The sequence below is a fragment of the Sipha flava genome, unplaced genomic scaffold (assembly GCF_003268045.1).
Source record: "Sipha flava isolate LNK unplaced genomic scaffold, YSA_version1 111_pilon_pilon, whole genome shotgun sequence".
Lineage (NCBI taxonomy): Eukaryota > Metazoa > Arthropoda > Insecta > Hemiptera > Aphididae > Sipha > Sipha flava.
This window is the reverse complement of record NW_020271729.1, coordinates 512,422-534,169: the sequence shown is the minus strand read 5'-3', so window position 1 is coordinate 534,169 and position 21,748 is coordinate 512,422. Positions and strand designations below refer to the sequence as shown.

The 21,748-nt window shown below is 27.0% G+C and overlaps 1 protein-coding gene across 5 annotated transcripts in view; it reads right to left on the bottom strand.

The window, feature by feature from the left end:
- Positions 1 to 21,748, bottom strand: part of LOC112688636 (somatostatin receptor type 5-like) — a 256,452-nt gene that overhangs the window by 189,998 nt on the left and 44,706 nt on the right. For 4 of the 5 annotated variants that reach the window (XM_025561939.1, XM_025561930.1, XM_025561955.1 and 1 more), the window contains exon 2: positions 13,653 to 13,740. The exons of the other annotated variant lie outside the window; for it this stretch is intronic. The gene's annotated coding sequence lies outside the window, so the exon portion shown is untranslated. The remainder of the gene's footprint in view (positions 1 to 13,652; positions 13,741 to 21,748) is intronic. 5 annotated transcript variants of the gene reach the window in all.

Here is a 21,748-nt window from a genome sequence, read left to right as displayed (position 1 = left end):
GACTTTACGACGTTATGGAAATGATAAAATTTTCGATGGAAGTCCGTGTTGTTCAACTTTCAACGAAAATATACATGGTACGTATGGTGAGACGGTGGTTTAATTTATGGTTTTAAAATTACTGTTTTACGATATTTTTACAATACTATTAGTTAATATATATGCATACAATTGAGCAGATGAAATACACACAATTCCCGTATTATGTGATTTTTCGTTATCGTATCGTATTACGTATACCTAGTTTTCTAATATTAGTAATATAGGTATTTATTTCACTTATAATGATAGTTAAATATTTATATTGTTTTTACGATCATTAATATTATATTTATATACACATATATTAATGTTTATGAAAAATTTGGTAAACCTAAATTTCTGAAGTTATTGGTATGGTAAATACCTAATCCGATACGAAGCGTCGAGTTATAGACCAATTTCCATTATATTTTTATTATCATTGTGTAACATTGTGCGTCATTTTGTCGGCTCACATGCCATGTGCCATAAAATGTGTACCCGGTCTAATTTGCATAAATTTAAAATAACAGTACCACGTAAAACATCTATTTTTTTCCTTATTATTTTTTCTCTAGTTTTGATAATTTCTAAGTTGTTTTCTTGGGTAATTTACTGCAATAAATCACAACTGTTTGCGAATTATTAATTCATTCAACATACGACTATGCTAACATATCGGCCATTAATTTACCAGCTCATCCGAACAATATAATGCGATGATAGTATATTTAAAACTATTTACACTATTTCATAGTTCAATGCATTTCATTCGTACATAATATTTATGTACATTAATGTTGTGGTCATTGGACATTGTAGGTGGACATTCTACAAAAATAACTTTTTTCCACAGTAGAATTTTTTGTTTTTATAATTTAATTTTAAATATTTTTCTTCTCGGCAATAGTTAAAATATTTTGCAAAAAATTGTCAAGAATCAAACAATTAAACACTATTATAATAATATCCAACATTTACATGCAATCACTTGTAAAGTTGGTAAGTTTGTAAGAAATACCTATACACAACGTCGTTAGAATTTTTAATATATATATTTTTTTTATTTACCGATGATTTTAAATACAAAGTTTATAAGTCTAAAATTGTTTTGCGATAGATATTACATAGTAAAGGATTTTATACTCTATAGGTAATATTTTAGGTATTTGTGGAATGTGTTCTAAACATTTGCTTTGACTATTAAAAAGTGTGTTCGTACATAATATCATATTTTAACTTTTTGATTATTGCGTTATATTATGTTCCATTTAAATTTGATAAATTAATTTAAATAATTTAAATTATTGAAAATAATTTTAAACTTACAATAAAATTTATTCATAATTATAAATAGAAAACAGAAAAAATAATCTATTTTATTAAATCAGCAATCAGAACTTAAAATAAGGTGAGAAGCAGTTAATGTTTAATTAAAAAATATATATAGTAGGTTTATAAATTAAGATGACTCAAAAAGAAAACTTACTCACGTCCCTTTTTATTTTAAATATTCCTTAGAACAAATTATTATTAAATTATTTCCACTTTACAATCAATAATTAACATATTATAACTATAACTCTAGAAGCAGTTAAGTGAACTATAGTAAAATCAAATTTACCTTAAATTAAATTCAAGGCTATTTTAAAATAATTGCATAAGATTACCAATGTATATTATTTCAAATTAACTAGGTACATCAATCAAAACCAATTAATTATTCAAACCTTTTTATAAATTTTATTTAATTTCTTTTTTTCTTTTTTTTTGATAAATCGGTTTGTCTGTTTATGAAAACACAGTGCATAAATGTGAAAATAAAAGCGTTAAATATTTAAACAACAATTTTTAAAATATTAATAATCCAAAACTATCATACATAGTGATTATAATATTGGAATGAATTGAATATTTTAAACGAATGTTTTAAATTTAAACTTAGTGCAAGAACAAAAAAAAACACAGTTAAATTTCAAATTATGATATTATCAGGATTTTCAATTATATTATACGAAAAATTAATATACTACAATTATTATATATATATATATATATTATAGAAATACAAAATAAATATGTTTACATAGATATTTTTACAATATTAACATTACCTTATAGTCATTTCGATTATACGACTGACGAATTTATGTTTGAATTATATTCTGGAGTAGTTAAATTATGATACCATGGTGTTTCGATATTGTGTGTACCAACGTTTATTGCAAGCTGTTAAATAATACGAATCGAAAATATTGTTAATATTGCAATCGGAAAAGGCCATGCTTTCATATGGACCGTGACGGTTCTGAGGGGGTGATGGAGAATTGTAGAAAAACAATGACAATGTCGTACACATCTTACCAACAATGGGAATGCGCCCGATAACCAATGAGCCAATCGTACACGGAGCTGAAATCTTATGGACTAATAGTGCACTGGTTCCGACATAAGAATATATTGTTATAATTTTTACAGTATTTACTATGATCTGATATCCGTGCTTATTTAACCCACTAAAATGATTATATAATCGTATACAAAGCACGACAGACGGTAAAAATATCGATAGCAAAATTTTTACTTAAGGTCAACACATACGATAGAATTTTTACTATCATAACATGAATCAACCCGTTGTACATATTGCACTAATAACATGTCATGTTTGGAGTACTTTAAACAAATACTTTTTATAAAATGTTTAACTTATATAAAGAATATAGTTGAACATGTCATAGGACACACAGAAGAAGTGCATAATAGAATATTAGAGGGTACGATAAGAGGTAAGAAAACTGCCAAACGACTTGAAACTCTTATATAAGGCAAATTAAATGTGATGCAAGAATTAAAACCTTTGAGGAACTTAAATAAAAGGTAAGCAATTGGTCAGAATGAAGAATTGGAATTGTAAACAAACCTTCAAATTTGAGTAGAAAAATATTAAATAAGTTTTTTTATAGTACAGTTAAATAGTATAGGCTGATATTTTTTTATTTTTTTTATATATATAAAATAGTTTATTAGGCTTATCGGCCGAGTAGTTTGTCTTTCCAATGGTTTTTGGTCTAATATCACGATCCAAATGGCGGGAAACCGCGAATAAAATCAATCGATACGATATCAAAGCAAAATCTTGATCGGAAAATATAATATAAACTATGATAGGATCCCATCATGTTGACTTGTGATTATATTGTATAACTCATTAATTAGCTATTATATACAAGTACATAATGCCTGCGGTCTGATACAAAAAAAAAACATACCGAGACATGGTTCGATAATATTTCAATTATTTTTTCGATGACGAAAGTGAAGAAAAAAAATCCGTAAGAAACATACTATTACATTATAACTACTACATGCTAGCGGGTGGAATCGTCCCCTATTCACCGCTAAACCATTAATTGCCACAATAGTTTTCAATGAACGGATAAGAAGTTTGAGAAAAAAAAGCAAATTAAAAATATAATTAGATCTGTTATTATATACTACTAACGTTTCGTTATTGGTGCGTCGGCGTGTCGTAATATTGATCAGGTGCAATTATTAAGGATGTCAAAACAAAAAGTCAGAATGGGTATACATTTTTGATGAAGTACATTTTAGGTACATTAATCTTGGAGTTTTTGAGTGTAAAAATAAATTGTTTTTACTTTAGGAAAAAACATTTAATACGTGTACTCGTATATCAGGGAAATTAATAAATTACGTTTTACCTTCAAAATTCTTCGATACATATTTTCCAAGTATTTTCTTGTAAACCATTTGAAAACTACTAAAAAACAAATTTTCTGAAGTACTAACTTATTAACATTATCAATTAATCTACAGGCGTAAGTTAAATAATTGAGTGCTCTTACTATTTAAAAATACCTCTTATTTTATACTTTAGTACATAAGGCAAAACTAATTTGGATAAGATATTATAAAAAGTCAAATCAAATACGTAATTAATCTACTTGGAATAAAATATAATTAATAAGATTTGAGTTATGGTGAAAAATACAAAAATTTTAGCAATTATGGCAACCAACATTCAATCCATAATAGGATTAAAATGTCGAGGATACGTTAAATATTTTTCTTCTCAACATTGCAAATTTAATTTTCTTAACAATTATAATTAATCCATCTGTTAATCATGCCCTGAATATATTTATATGTATATACGCATTCGTTCTTCTATATCCCAAGTTATATAAATGCAGAAACGATCGCGTAACGTGATAAGGTATTCAAAATTTGGTAATGATGTATCATGAGTAGTTGGAAAAGTGTCAACGACAATTACATTTCTTGTTTCCTTTTAAACTAATTATTCTAGACATAATTAAGGCCTTCGACGAAAAGCTACGTACGTTTCTGTATATTTGGTCTGGGGATAATCGTATTATCTCTGACAATTGAATCTCAGATTTTTAAGTAAACTAAAAACACGAGAAGTTCTTAGTCCTTTGTCGAAAATGAGGATATTTTTTATTTGATTTATAATAGCAAGCTTTCTATATTATGATGCTGAACGTCATCCTTTACTTCAATGTGTTTGTTAAAATCTATTAAAATCTCGCTTGCGTGCGTGCGTATGCGTGTGTGATGTGTACAATATTATAAATTGCCGTGTGGGTCGCGACACAATAAAATACTAAATACTTGTACTAAGTGCTGTGACCATAAACATGGCGATGCACGTATTCGAATATTTAAGAAATACTGCCGCGATCAATTTTTATTATTCGCAGTTATACCGGATTTCAATTGCAACTCGATATCGTAATTTAATGGTTCAAATGTACTTAACCGATTCAAAATAATTTATAAAGATTTTTAGCGAAGACTATATGTTATAACGACATACATATACATGTCGATTTCTGTAGCAGAAGACGTTTTTTTTTTTTTTTTTAATATTGGCGAGACGAATAACTCATGGAACCCCTCACGACTGGAGTCGGGTATAGATTATAGTACACTGTTCATGAAATCATAAAACGTTCCGGCAGATAATTATGCACAGTATGCAAGCGGAATCCTGTTCGTCGTTTTTCGTCCGTCGTAAATATAATACCAACAATATATAATGTTTGGGGAGAGGCGAATGAATTGTTTGTATATATTATTGTAAGTATTATATGCATAAAACGCACATGGACAACTCTTGCCCTATACCGTATCCATAGATCTATACGAGAATATGGCAATACGCGTACGCTTTTGACGGCGGGAATCGTGCCGGAAATCAGTGGGGTGTGCACGAAATATTTTCATAATTAGTTGGTGAGGAGCGGATGTATTTCAGATATGAATTTATATTTTTAACCGACATACAGCACACCAAAGCCGAATGATCAAGTTTTGAGCTGATTTATTATTCATAAATCGATTGGAAAAATAAAAATCAACGTATTCCATCATTACCATAAACAAATATTATAACTAATCTTTAGCAGGCTACAATTATTATATTACTTATTATTTGAATACATTAGACCACGATCGTGAAAAGAAATGTTTTATTTCTCTAAAAATATTATAAGTGCGATGTGTGCAGCATTGATCTCTACCCAAAATCATTGATTTAATGTAATCATACATCAATGGTTAAGGTTTTTTTAATTACGCCAACAATGCAATTTTAGTTTAAATCATATAAAAGTGTTTAACGAAAAAATGTCTTACTCGATGGAATAAAACAGTTTTGGTAGATTCTGTTTACCTGTAATTTGATAAGACTAATCATGCCAATTAATTATAATTGTAAATTGAGAAAGTGAGTAGTTTTGACGTGACAATTAAAACTTAAAAAAGTTATTCCCGGGATAATAAACACAATAAACACTTGACATAACAATATCAGTAATAAATCAAAGTCAATTATTAGATTAAATTTAATATTATTAAATAGTATAGAGATTTATATGGAATTCCCCATTAAATTTAAAATTAAAAACTACTACTTAAGATTTAGGAATACATTTATAAATTCAATAAAATAAGCTAAATTTGCATATTATAAAAATTAACAACAAATTTCTGGAAATAATATTAAACTTAAATGGAAAATTAATATTATTTCTATTATTATATATTCTTTTTTATAATATCCTAATTTAGATAATTAAATGGAATTTAATCAAAGATGTAATTGAAAAAAATCAAAAACAAAATAATTTTAAAAACTTAACGAATAATATTTATAATAAATCAGATACCAATAATCCATCAAACGTATTTGCTAACCAATTCCATAAATTCTTTATAAATGTAGCATTCAATTTAGTTCAAAAACCCTGTGGATGTAAAAAAACACAAAAAATTCACCCATCACTCAATCAAAATTAAAGTATGTACATATACATAACAAAACCATTTGAAAAAAATTTGCTACTATAACAACAGATGCGATTTCAAAAGCTATTACCAAACTAAAAATTCGGTCCTCTCCTGGATTTAAGAAAATTTCATCCGATATTTTGATATAATAATACAACATTGTGTAAACCATATAAATACCACATTTTCAATTGATGTTTGTCTTGAAATTAAATACCTGAGGTTTTCAAAGTTTCCGTAATAACACAAATTCATAAAAAAAAGGTCCCACTACATCGTTCAGTAACTCTTGACTTTCGACAATCACTGCAATGTTGGTTTTAGTAAAAATTTTCTAATAAAAAAGTTAATAATACTTGGAAACGAACAATATTCTCTTTAGAAATCAATTTGGTTTCAGACCGGAAAGGAGCACTGACCAAGCCATAGCTAACGTATCCAAATTCATATACAAAGCGTTAGAAGATAAAAAAAAATGTTCAACGGTTTCTTTAGATCTAACTAAAGTATTCAACGCAGTCAATAATATGTATTATTAAATAAAATGAAATATATTGGGATATCCAGATCAGTTCTTCCACTTTTTACATCCTACTCCTCTTAATTTAAAAATTCAGTTAATATGTACTACAGATGACACTCCATTAATTTGTATAGGCATTATTTACTATTAAAAAATATTATAGCTATCGTACTGAAACTTTGTTAAAAGATACTAACATTCTGAATATTAAAAAAATTTATTTCAAAATAAGTAATATATACATAAACAAAAAAACACAAACTTTTACTCGTACATAACTATATCATATTTAATTGTTCTCCTATTTTCTTTTTTTGTTTACTAAATATTGTATTATTTATATGAGTTTCCGATCTTAAAAAATAAACATTTATTTATGATGTATATGTTAAGATATACGTAGTTAACTCTGGGACATTGTAAAAAGATTTTTAATAAAAATTAAAAATTTAATTGAAACTACTACGCAACAAGGCAGATTTATTTATGACTGTATTTAAATTTAAGAAATATTCTGGACTGTTTTGCTATGCTTTGCATAACCAGACAATTATTTTTGTGCCAATAATATTTTAGAATACCAATGATAACGATAATTATGATAAAAAAAAAGAAAATGCAAATTTTTTTTTGAAAACTTGCCTTAAAATATTTTTTATTTTTTTATTTTCAATATCGATACATTGAATCGGATGACCGTGAACTTATATAGCAGAAATCGCTTATTAGGAACACTGATAATTGAGACAACCTTTATTGAAACAAAATGACTAGGGACGGATCGGCCGCATATTAAAACATTAAAAATAAATTGGATTATTAAAACAACACAACAGTTATTAGAAACAATTAGGGTCAAGGTCGACAATGAATTCCGGTTATTTGTCGATGACTAATATACTGAAATTATAATGAACATTATTTATAAGATAATATCGATATGATCGAAACCAGTCAAACTGTCGGAAAAATTATATAAAAATTGGATTGATTTGGACTCGCACCTCGATTTTGCAGAGGTTCCAACATCAATTTTCATTCATTATGCTATTAAAGTATTGAAACATCAATATTGATTTTCAAGGATCGTTATCGTTACGTTACTGGTGAATTCAGGTACAAATAATACTTTTGTATTTTACAGTTACAGTTCAATTTAAAATTCTTATTTAAATATTTTGAATAAAGTTTAATTTTTTCACCATCATGATGTTACTACAATATTAATCAAAGCTTTATTTGACTTTCTTACGAATCCAACTATTACATTAGATAATATGGAAATTTTTCTTAATCGACTACAAACCAAAATTGTTAATTTAGATTCATTAACAAACGAACACATAGTGGAGAAAGAAGTATTTAAAAATGCTTACTTTCCCAAAAATCTTAATGAGGTATATGTAAGTATTTAGAGAAATAATTTGCTTATAAATAAACGATTTTTAAATTAAATTAGGTTGTTGATTTTGAAAAAGATATAATTTTAGTCAAATCCGGTCAAATCAGTGATGGTTTTGATTTACCAAAAATTTTTTGGTCTTAAAGATGATTTATCTGGACCTCAAAATACCCCAGTGCTATTTAAAAATGATGATACTGACAGTTCTAGTACTATATCAGAAGAAAATAGTGTTAATTTAGATGAAAAAAGTAAATTTTATGACTCAGCCAGACCAAAAAATGAAGATACCGAAGCAAATGAGTAAGATTTTAAAATATTTATATTTTCAATTGTAGTTATATATTTTATTCACATAAATATAATTATTATATTTTAGTTACGAAAAAAACAAGTAAAAGAAGATAAAGCAGAAAAGATAAAAGTAATGAAACATTTAAAGAAATGAAAAGAAAAAACAACACAATGTAGAAAAAATTATTATAATTGTTTAATTAATTTATTAATGTTGATGATAAAGAAACTAATTTTTTTATAATTTTTTTTTTTTTTTTAATCTAAAACTTTACTTCATCTGGTATCAACAAGATGAATAATTGTAAAGTTATTACAACAGAAATTGATAATCGAACAAAAATTAAGTCTGAAGAGGTAATACAAGAAATGATTAGCATCAAAATAAAAGAATATGAAGAATTCATACCAATTCAGTCACCAGAAAGGGTAATTGTATGCTAATATGCTAATAAAATTGATTGTCTATTTTTGATTTATTAAATTCAAACTTTGGAAAAATAGTCAAATCTTCATCCTCGCTAAATCCAAAAGATTTTCTCAATTTAGATAAACAATATCCCCAAAAAAAATTCCCAAACAATTGAACGGGTAGACACTGACAACGAAGAAGAAAACAGCGAGATATCCCCATCAAGTAAAGAAATTTTAGAAGATCTATGTGTCCTCAGGAGAGCAGTCTAGCTCCGTGCGAATGAAAAAGGCTTTGGGCAACATTATTCTAATGAAACTATAATCATCAAGTTACTCAAAGCAGAACAACAGACAACGATAAACACATATTTTACTAAGCATATACATTTTTTTTTCACAGTAGATACTTTCTTTAAATTATTCATTTTTTTAATAATAAATAAAATTAATCGCTTATTAGAACCAATCAGTTAGTTGACACAATTCACCTTGATTCAAAAGTGTTCTTAATAAGCTGTTTCTACTGTATCTTTATTTATGAAATAAAATAATCTACACGTGTGTAATTTTAGTATTAGTGATGCAAGCAGAATTCATTTACTGGGTGGATTACCATATTTTTTTTTTTTCAATCTTTAGATTGGTTAAATAACTTTGATGGCTCTCCACTTATCCCTATCCATCACAGTTACTTTTAGTTCCTTATAGTTGGTTTCCCCTATATCGTCTATGATCTGTTTCATAAATGGTGTTCTTGGTCTACCTCTTCCAGCTTTTCCTTCTATTATTATCGTTATCCATTCATTATTTCTCATAATATGTCCGATCCATTTTTTGGGTGGGTTACCATATATATATATATATATATATAATTGTGTTTATACAGTTGTATTATTTTTCTATTTCACGTCCTAGCTCAATTACGTTTTAAAAAAATTTATATTTTATTGTTTAACTTAACAATTTAATATTAATTCGTCTTGATGCTTTTGATAATTCATCAAGTACAGTGTCTGTTGATATTTCAATATCCCGATGAATATTTAGCATTGATAATCCATTTAAACGAGACTCTTCTGTTGTATTTCGTAAATAGGTTTTAACACAACAAAGAGTCGAAACATTTCTTTCGGGGGTGGTCGTCGTCACTAGTAAAGTAACAAGAATAATTAGAAGTTTTCATACAATTGAAAATATTTTTTCATCGCATGTATGTAAAGCAGAATGGATATTTATAAAATTTTCATTAATTTGGCTTACATACTTCTATCATTATCTAAATTCTCCGATACATTTTTGTTTACTAAAGTTAACAATCTTTTCATAACGATGTACAAAATTTACAATGTCATTCTCGAATTATTGTTTGAATTTAATTATTTAATTTTGATGGCAAAAGGCATTGAAAACTTGACAACATTTGTATGTGATTTAACAAAAGTCTTTGAATTTGGATAATGAAAAAATCTAAAAATGGAATTAATAATGAAACACGAAAATATAGTTCAGGTAAATCTGTTTCAATATTACTGCGGTGTACTTACCTGCCAACTTTTCGTTGAATCTTAACATCAACATTCCAATTAGAACATGTTATTTTAACGGTTTTGAAAATATAATAAAATTTTTTTTCGCTATCATTTCGCATTTTAAGTAAAATATCTTCAATATTTGTTGTAATAAACATTTCAGTTGATAAGTCAAGATCTTCTGTTTGTAATAAACGATTCAGGGGAAATGCTATACCAAACATTATAGTGGTAGTACGTAGGGACACCTGGAATTAAGAATTTTGGATTGCGGTTAAAAGTTGTAATGCTGTATAACAAGAAGTTTTATCTTCTCACAAAAAAATGTTCTCAAGATATATTGTAACAGTATTCTGAAGTTCTTAGAAAATTAAGACTGATTCATGTCACTGAACCCATGGGTCATGCATTTTTAAACCTAGTGGCTTTTGTATTTATTTCTATACTTGCGATTGTATGTAAAAGAACTTCTTGTCGCTTAAGAATATTAAAAAATTTGTATAAATTTCCAAGCACACCCATATAATTTCGAATACTTTGAAGATCATAAGCATCAGAAATAGCCAAATTAAGACCATGAGAGGCACAGTGGACATATATATATATATATATCCATATCGTTATTTTTTTCTGATATGTACTTGTATGCTATTAAAACGACCACTCATAATCGCAGCCCCGTCATATCCCTGGCCAACCATAAAATAATAATCTATACTAGCGGTTCCCAAATTTTTTTTTCCGCGGTGTCTTTTTTTGGACCCAATTTACCCACGATACCCTGGCTGTGAATAACATTAAAGACAGAAACAAAAAAAGACCGATTGATAACCGATTTTATTAATTTTTAATAAAATTTAACTAAGTTATAAACTAATGCATTTTTAAACTTAAAAATTAGATAAATAAAAATTATTGTTATTATCATTATAATTATTACATAAAAATAATATAAGGTTAAAATGAAAATAACCGATTATACAATAGAAAATATTACATTATTTTCTATAATGTTTTTACGAAAACTATATGGAAAAACAATTTTATACATTTTAAACTATTTGCAATGAACTGTAGACGACGGTGCCCTTAGAAAGTGGTTATGGTGCCCCTAGGGCACTGCGGTGCACAGTTTGGGAACCGCTGATCTATACCAAGTTTTGTTAAGTTGTCTAATAAAGTTTGAGCGACGCCTTCTCCCATCAAGCTAGTCACAGGGACAAATTTCAAAAATTCTTCACGTAATTTTGAAGTATTACTTTTCAGTATTTTCATAAATACTACAACACACATTGTGGCATAAATTGTACCAGTCTACTACTGTTTTATTAGAACGTCCAGTAAGCCGACAAACATTTACAATACTCATGTCTTCTGACTAGTAAAAAACTAACTATAAAATTTGTCCCACCGACAATTTAGAATTATATTTATTATTCAAATCCATATAAGTAAAAAATGTATTGTCTTGACACGCAGAAACTGGAATGTTTGGCATCCTTTTTTAACGCATCTTAAACTTTGGTACTCGCGTTGTTCACCAGAAGCCAGTCTTTTTGTTCTGATCACAATGTTTGTTTCGGAATCACATTTATTACAGTTCAGTGTTTCACTGTTATTTGGAAGTAAATTGTGAAGTTGTAAAAAATTAATAAATGATTTTTCATCAACAATTATTTTATAAAATTCAGACGCACGCATTACAAAAAAAATTTTAATCAACGAAAAATTTGAAACTAACCTATCCAGCAATATTGCTAATGACTCGTAGTTATACTGTAAATGTCCATAGACGTGAATTATAGAATTATTACATAGAATTATTCATCTATGTAAATGTCATTAATCGTTATCGCAATACTGTGTATAATAATAGTATGATATAATATAATATAATACGGTAGATCACCTGCTACACCTAAAAAGAGGCCGTAGATCACCTGCTACACAAATGCTCATCAATTATTATTACATATATTAATTGTAATATTCCATTACAGAAATCATTATACATGGTTAACTTATGGGGGGTCAACCCCTAAACGCCCCCCGTCGGTATGCCACTGTTTAGTATTATTACGATTCTCAAGTACCGAGACTCCTTATTTTTATATATCACGTCTTTACGTCTTTACGTATGCGGAAACACTAGCGATTATTTTAAAATGTTTGAGTGAAAAATACTTTTCATTTAAAATAAGAGCATTTTTCAAAACATGAAAATAATATTAACCACACTAACCTTGGTAAATATGTATACATTTATGTGGATGTGAATATATATAATACAAGCTAAATTCTCGGCTTCGCCCGTGAAAATAAATGCTTATCTTTATGTTAGGTTAGGTTACTTAAAATAATTAACCTTCTCATTTTAACCCACGCTAAGGGACCGGCAGTAAATGTCTTTTGCTGGCATGTTTAAAAATGGTTCATCAAAGTAAGTAGTTACAATAACGGATAAATGATAACACGAGATATATTTTTTATCTTAAACATCGTCGATATATGTTATCGATGGGTCTAAATGGGTGTGTTGGTTTATCGAATTTTTTTTTCTATCAGCAGTGTTAACGTATCTGTAACACAGAATTACTTATATCTTTCATATTCGATAACAATGGTTTCTTTAGTTTGATGAATCGAAATTTGTTGTTGAGAAACCATATCGAGTTATAGAATACAGCCACAGCGGTTTTCTAATTGACAATCCCAAACAAATGTGTTTTTTTTTTTTTTTTTTGCTGCATTGCGTCATGTAAAATAAATAATTATAAATAAATAATTACTCAAATAAGATGTAAAACTTAATTTAAGTTTAAAACCTGCTCTACAATATCCTATTTTATTTAAGAAAAAAAAAATCAAAATAATCAGGTAAGTAGTTTAATAGAATATGTTTGACAAATATTCCATTTTCACATTTACCTGTATATAATATATTATAATATATATAAATATGCAAAGATACATATAACACGCTTAGTAAACATAGATAATATTACTGCTGAAATTAACAAACCTATATAGGTACTATATTCATATAATATATATATTTTCTACTGTATGTTCATACTATGTATACTATGTTTTTAATAAAAATATTTAATTAAATATAAAACAATTTTACCTTTCAATTATTTGCTCAGATGTAATCGTAGTGAACTGCTACTTATCAAAAATGTTTCTGCGTGTCTATTTCCTTACGACAGTCATTTCTATAAATAAAAAAACCATTTAGTGAAATTAAAGTTTTTCAGATAGCATTTTAATTTACTTTTTTTTTTTATTTATTTATTTTTTTTTTATGATTTACATTTAAAAAAAAAATAAACAGTATCACCGAAAGTATTGGGAGGCAAATCCAGGAAAATTAAAATTAAATATTGTGTCAAATGTAAATGATATTAAAAACAAAATTAAGCTATTATTAGCAATGATTTAAATATAATTAATACCTAAAAAGCAATCAGTTGTTTAGAAAAAACGCGTTTTATAGTAAAATAATTTACTCGCACATTTCGCCGGAAATTACCAAATTTGCGGAGTATAATCACGTTTAATATATAATTTGTATTTAATTCTTTCAGAAAACCACGTATCTAATATTACATCGGAGTAAATATTGATTCACTTTTTCAATTAGATATTGTACTAACAACACTTCTAAAAATAATGATAATTGTTAACTTACAAAATGTGTACGAAGTTAACCTATATGAATCAGTTCATAAATGTTTTGATAATATCGTAAGCTTGCAATTATTTGTCAACATAGTTTCAACCACTGACTCGATTTTGTTCAATTCTTCAGGTAAGACTCGGAACTTTAAATTGCATTTTATAATACTATGTTTTTTATAATATCGGTAATTGTGATAAAAACAATAATATAACGATTAGTGAAATTGTATGGTAGAAATTCTTTAGAAACATGTTTCTATTATTAAAATTATTGTTTTCTGGTGACGCAAACCAGTTCTATATAATTAATTCGATAAATTTAAAAATGAAAAACTACTCATATTTCCGTTTACATATTATACAAACGCTGTTTATTTTTCCCAAATGAACATTGATCAGTCACTGAAAAAGTTTTAATGACAAATTAAATGTACAGTGTCAATATGTGTTCATCGCAGTAATAAATAATCGTGAAAATTGATTTAAATACGCTTGAAAACCTGATATATATTCTATGAAACACATCGCAGTTTATAAATATAAATATTTATACATTATTTTTTCACTAGGGGGGTAAACATTTTTAGCCTTCTGGTGCCAAGCGATGGTAGTTCATTTCCTCTGGGCATTGATACGAATGATTCCTCAATATCAAAATAACGGTTCGGTTGGCATCGCTAGATTATGTTAAAGGCGCTCAAGGGATATTCGAATAAAGGAAAAAAGAGGTCGGAATAATAAAAACTTATAATATCCTTGGATGCGATACAAAATGTTTTAAAACATCCGGCCGTATTGAATAATACGTACTTTACTAAACATGTTTTCTCGTGTATACTTAGAATACCCACATACATACGTACTATTGTTTAAAATATACAATTATTATATGAATTTGGTTTCGTAACAAAGTGCGATGTTTATTTCTGTTAACCATTTCGAACATTTAATCCAATATTATACATTCAACTGAAATATAAGCCCATACCGTATGAACGAAATGATAAAAATAAAGTACAGCTATTGCCTGAGGGTACTATCGACAAATTGAGTTTGGAGTATATCGTAACACTACGATGATGAATATCTTATGGATAACTCGGATGGTTTTAATAATATGAAACTAAATGATTCGCGTAAAATATTAAAATACACCAAACTCATAACATTGAAAGGTACGATTACGATTCGTAGAAATAATTTTTAGAAAAACATTTAAGAGCATGTTTATATTTTCATACTATTAGGACGTTTGTTCTGCCCACGTACAACACATATACTTTAATGTATTTTAATTATTTAAATTCACAACAGCCCCGCGTTACTACGTGAAACCAATAGTAGACGATATGAAATTCTAGTGTATCAAATAAGTTCGTGTGTTGTACTTCACAACGAAGGTATTTACATTCTAAAAATAAAATATTTGATATTTAAGAAATGTTCTTTGATTTGTATTTATTTATAACTACTACCAGGACACTATATTAATTGATAGTGCTTTAGATTTAACAATCGACCATTTAATTTACACTATTCTAACAACGGATAACTAATTTTAGAAGTTTAACTTTAATAAACGAAATTTAATCTATCAAATTATTAAATATTATCATTGTTTTCGTGGAAAATTAAAGGAAATAAACATCTCTTCGAAAGCAAACAAATTAAATTTTGGTACATTTTTATACTCAACGTTTACTTTATATTTATTGGTTTTTTTACTACGTAAGAACTATTTTTATCAATACGAGAAATATTTAGACAGCCTTACGTTGGCCTATTGAATCATTGAAAACACTATTTGGTGAATATTTTAAAATCTTTCTTAACAATTTTTCAAAATTGTTTTCTGAATGAAATTATAGAGCTTTATATTATCATATCATGTGAACACAATTCAAGTAAACAATGTTCAAACTTCTTTAGATACGTTTATCTAGACGATTAATTTATAAAAAATTCTCAATTTTTCTATTTAATTTTCTACTTTAATAAATATTTTTTCATATTTTATATTATCCATATAAATATCTATAGATAGTTACAAGGTATCGAAACATTTATCTTCGAAAAATAATTTACTAATCTAGATATACTTTTTATTGATTACCAGAATAGAGCAAACAAGTTTTTAAATTTGCATTCAAATTCTCAACCAAAATTTAGAAGTTTTTTATTTTTTTATTTATTATATAATATGCCGTTGGTATAATTTTTATTGTTTACAAATAACATTTGAAAATTAACTCTTTTAAAAATGGATATTTGCAGTTATCAGCATATTAATAATTAATAAAATTTGCCGTATGAATTATGGACAATCATAAATTGAATGTCACACAGTAAATATTTAATTTTTATTTTAATTATTTATAATTATAAATATGACGAAATTTCTAAATGATAATTGTTATTATTATTTTATAAATTATATTATTTTATATAATTATATTATAATATTAATATTTAACTTAAAATATATGTTCTTCGTTTTTTCGTTTTTAACTGTTTATAATTCAATATTTCTTTGAATTATATACATTTGCTGTAAGCTGTAAGGCAAAATCAAATGTAAAACAAAAAACTAAAATGTATGGTTTGCACTCATTTAAAAATCATTTTTATCGAGATAAAAAAAAAATATTTATCTAATCCGAACACAGCTTGTAGGTAATATAAAATGTATAATGAGTAACGTTTGAACACGTTATTAATTTAATAATTAGATATAGCTGCTCCAAATAAAATAATCTTATTTTGGGAACTATACTAAAAACAATGGCATTTATATTCAAAATGAAAGCTCGTTATCTTATAAATTAGTTAATTAACTTACTGGAAGATTTATGAAATTATCAGAATTATGTAACTGTACACATATTTATGCGAAATGTAATATATTATTTTAATATATTTATTATTAGTACATTATACTGTTAACATTAAATACTTTAATGGTTCTATGTTTAGTATTTATTTCTGAAAACAGCTTTAAAGTTTTTGTAGTATATTTGTATTAAAAATACCATGACTATTAAACATAGTCAAAATATATAGAAGTTAAGTTGAAAATTGTAGGTATATTTTAACGCGTTTTATTTTCAATAAACATTTAAATAAAATTCGTTTAGAGTCATTCCAAGTATTCTTGGAATTTAATTCATTAACTATGATAAAAAATATATAACATACATAAGTAATGCAAGTAAGCTACATAGAGCTATGCATTTTTCTAAAGCAAATTTTAAAATACATTAATTTATTTGAATATTATAAATAATCTCTTCTTTAAATATTAATTTACTTAGTTCAAATTAAATTTAAGTATTTCTTTGTATTTTCATACCAAAAATGCAAACGATAAATCATTAATGTATTTTTAAATAACTTTATATTAGAAGTAGTTTTTTATAAAAGGTGTTTAAAAATAAAAATAAATAAAATATTACCATATAAACAAAAATTTAATTAAAAAGTTGAAGATTGTAATTTACTTTTTAATTCAAAAATAAAATACTGTAAGATATTTTTATAATATTCATTGACTTTTTCCTTTTTTTTTTTTTTAAATTGGATTTATTCCATGTGTAGTAAAATTATTTTAAAATAATAAGTTATTTCTAATCAAAATGATTTTTCATTGCCTTATTGTATTACTTAAATAATTTAAAATTTTATTTTATTAAAAATCCGTTAAGGTTTTTTTTTTTATAAGCTAACAAGAATGAAAGTTTTAGTGCTTCATAAAGGTCTCATTAATAATGTATATTTTTTAATAGTGAAAAACAACTTTTTTGCCAAAACTGTTTTTGTTAATAATTCTAAATTTCTTTGATATAAATCAATTAGGTACGCAATTACAAACTTATGTCCACGTCCTTGTCCATAGTAAAAAACGAATTTTCTAATCAACAGTTGAAAACTTTGACTAGATAAAATATCTACATTCAAAGATATTTAACATACGAGTACATTTTTTAATTCTGATTACATTTTCTAGTATTGAGAGGAATTAACAAAATAGGCATTCAAATCATTTAATTAAAGTACATATGATAGGAAAAAACGTTTTATAGTAGAAATTAATAAAATCAGCGTGTATCAATCGTCCATAACTTCATCAAATTTAATCGTTTCTCTTAGTCTTGACAGATAAAATATATGAATTATAGATTTAAACGATCACAAAGCTGTCATTTTTACAAATTTAATTAGCTCCCAAAATGTATGCATTAAATTAGCTCCCTACACATAAAAATAAATAAATAAATAAATAAAAAATAAAAATCCAAAAAAAAAATATATATATATATATATATAAATATAAATCCATTGGTTATCAAAATTGTCCATAAAAAAAAAATTCAACCATACATTAAAAATATAAAAGTTGAAAAAGTACGCGACTGTAATAATTTTAGCGACACGGTGCCCATTAGTCTTGAAATTATCCAATCATTAATCCAATAACACATTAAATGGTCACAACCGACGTATTAATATAACCTATACCTACTAAATAAGTAAGCAGTGCAGGTCAGTGAATTTTTTTTTATGTATGCATTTTTATTTTTTTTTTTTTTCTAACAATTTTGATGGACTATTTGTATTTTAAATTATTTTAATGTATAGTTGAAATAATTTTGATTAATGTCGCATACTTTTTAAACTTTATTACATAACTTATTACTACTAACTTCATTACAATCTGGGGCATGGTAAATTTGTGTAAAGTATCATTTCATTATTTTGTCATCAAAATATGGGCAGGAGTAAAACGTATTATAATGTGCCATTTTGAATAGGCAAATGAAATTCATTAATTCCATATGTATTACCGATTTAATTTACACTTTGTTATTATGTCTTTGTATTCGTCCGATCAATTTATAATATTCATAGTCATTATTTCTCATCTTATTTGTAAGATCAGTAAAAAAAAATTACAGTATATTTTTTAGGCCCATAGAGCAAATTTCAGTTCGCTGTACTTACATCTGACACCCGTAATTAGTTTAATAATTTTCAGTAGGATTAAATAATAAAATAGATGACTTTGGTATCGAATCCGATGGTTAAAGTATGTTTTTATAGTATTGCAAAAATCCTAACCATTTATTTTAACATAATATTGAATTTTACAGATATTTAAATTCAATCAATTTTGTTTTACCTAAATAAGCAAATTGTTTTATTGATTAAAAATAGTAAATTTATATATTCATGCGTCTAAATTATTATATATCAAGCATATTTTCATATACTCCAGATTATAAATAATGTAGCTTTACAATTGCAATTCTAAATATTTAACTATGATTTATTTTAAAATTAAAAATTTTAGTAACAAAGATGTATAGTACTATTTTTTCAATTTCTAACTTTGAATACATATACTCAATATCTACCTTGCTAAAATGATGAACCTATAAAGCATAAATCTATGTAGTGTTCGAAATAAATGTAAACGTTTGCTGATCAAGATTTAACATTATCCTAAAGACTCTTTTTCGTTTTTTTCTTAGGCTTAGAAAAACTACTAAAAAATCAAAAACGACCCCTCTAAAGTACCATCTGTGTCCAATATCCGATCAAAAAAGTTGCCGTAAAACTTTGGGTGCATATTAACTATCCCAAAAAACTTTTAACCGGAGAAAGAAAATAATACAGAAATACACATTGTTATAAAATTATACCATCGCTGCATATAGAATCTAAAAAACATCAAATAGCATCACTCTACGAGTAACAAATGTTATCGAATAATGTGATCTAGGGAGTATAGTGCAAGCATACATTTCCTATGTAACGGAAAGCAATAGTATCAATTGCCAAAACAATGTATTTGATCGCGATAAATGCCACGCTTTAAGTTACTAACCATATTTACGAGAAAATAACGTTCTTTCCGTCAGTCACATATTAAATAGTTAATTTAATATTTAATTTAATAGTTTGGACCGTTGTGCAATAACATGGCAACCCTTAAATTAAACGTTTACCATCTGGACAAGGTTTTCACACGACTCGCGTCGCCATGGTAATCAGTACCGGAAAAACGAATGTAATCGAATTATAATGTACAAACATGTGTACGAGTGTTTATTATCCACATGTTTCAGAGGGTGGCCACCAGTTGCGTACGGCGGTAAAAATGTCTCCCGAATTGCGACCCGAGTGCTTTCGGGGTGCATAAGAATCGCGATCCGAATGTTTTAGGGGTAAATTAGAATCGCGGCCCGAGTACATACTAACTTAACATGTTTTCAGTGCAAAATTATGCATTCTTAGCTTTATCTTCCTTCCAATTTCCGTGCAGACTTAGGACCGTGTGTGGTATCGACACTACAGGTAGGTTAATAATAAGATTGAAAATAATCTTGAAATATTAAAAATCAATGTGTTGCAAACCAATCGCTGGCTTTCGTTGTTATCGAATGATGATATTATACAGGAACAATAGTTGTGGAAAATATTAATCGGCCCGTAACTGATCTGTACTCAATAAAAACTCGGGCTACGATTCGGATTAGTCCTTTTTCCGTAAATATCCTTGGGGGACGCAACTAGTATGTCGTCTTTTTGACGTTAGCGATTTTCTTCCGTCGGAAAATTTATGAACGCATATGGGTCCAACGCGTATATTTTTATACCTACGGACGCGGTTACAATATGCTGGTAAATACTTGAAACGACGTGAGAGAAAAAAAAAACACGTTCGTCACCGCGATAGATTAATTAAACCACGATCGTACGAGTTATTTGCGTATTTGTTATTCGCGCGTGAGTCGTGCATTAATCGTCGGAGCCACGTGCACTCTGCTCGGCGGCCAAGTGAATAATATTATATAATTTAGTATGTATGCCGTCGAAAATGCATCGCATATATATAACCGGACTCTCTTGGTACGATATCCTTGGACCCGAAAACGAACCGATCCGATCATCGCGTGATACTGACGTAATTCGAATTCATCATAATTTAGGTCCAAGACCTCTTACGTCCTGCCGCAGCGGTTATCCTGCGCTGTATTGTACGACAAATGCATTGTTCGATCACCGTAGCAGAGTCAGAAGATAGCCCCTTCCCTCGAACTAGTTGAAATCCATCATGTACTTTTTGACAAAGATATTATACTGGCTATGTTACTGGCTAAAATGTTTCCGCTCGCATATCATTGTTTATACTTTGCAACCGTGATAGATTGTACACCTTTCATTTTCAAACGCTTCTGCTAAAATGCTATGTTTGACAACAATATCACTATATTCACATAGGTTTTGCTCCTCATGTTCTATACGATATAGCATCGGAAAAATCGTTGCAACAGGATACGACCTAATAATTGTTGAAACACCTCTGCTAATGATAAATACTTATTGTTAATTTCAAAACTATCATCCAAAACTTACAGTTTAATTTTTTATTACTCCTTATTTTTTATGTTTAAGTACAGAAGCGTACAATAAGAATAGAAATGCATTTTATAATAAAAATATTATATATATATATATATATATAATAAAATATAATTACAT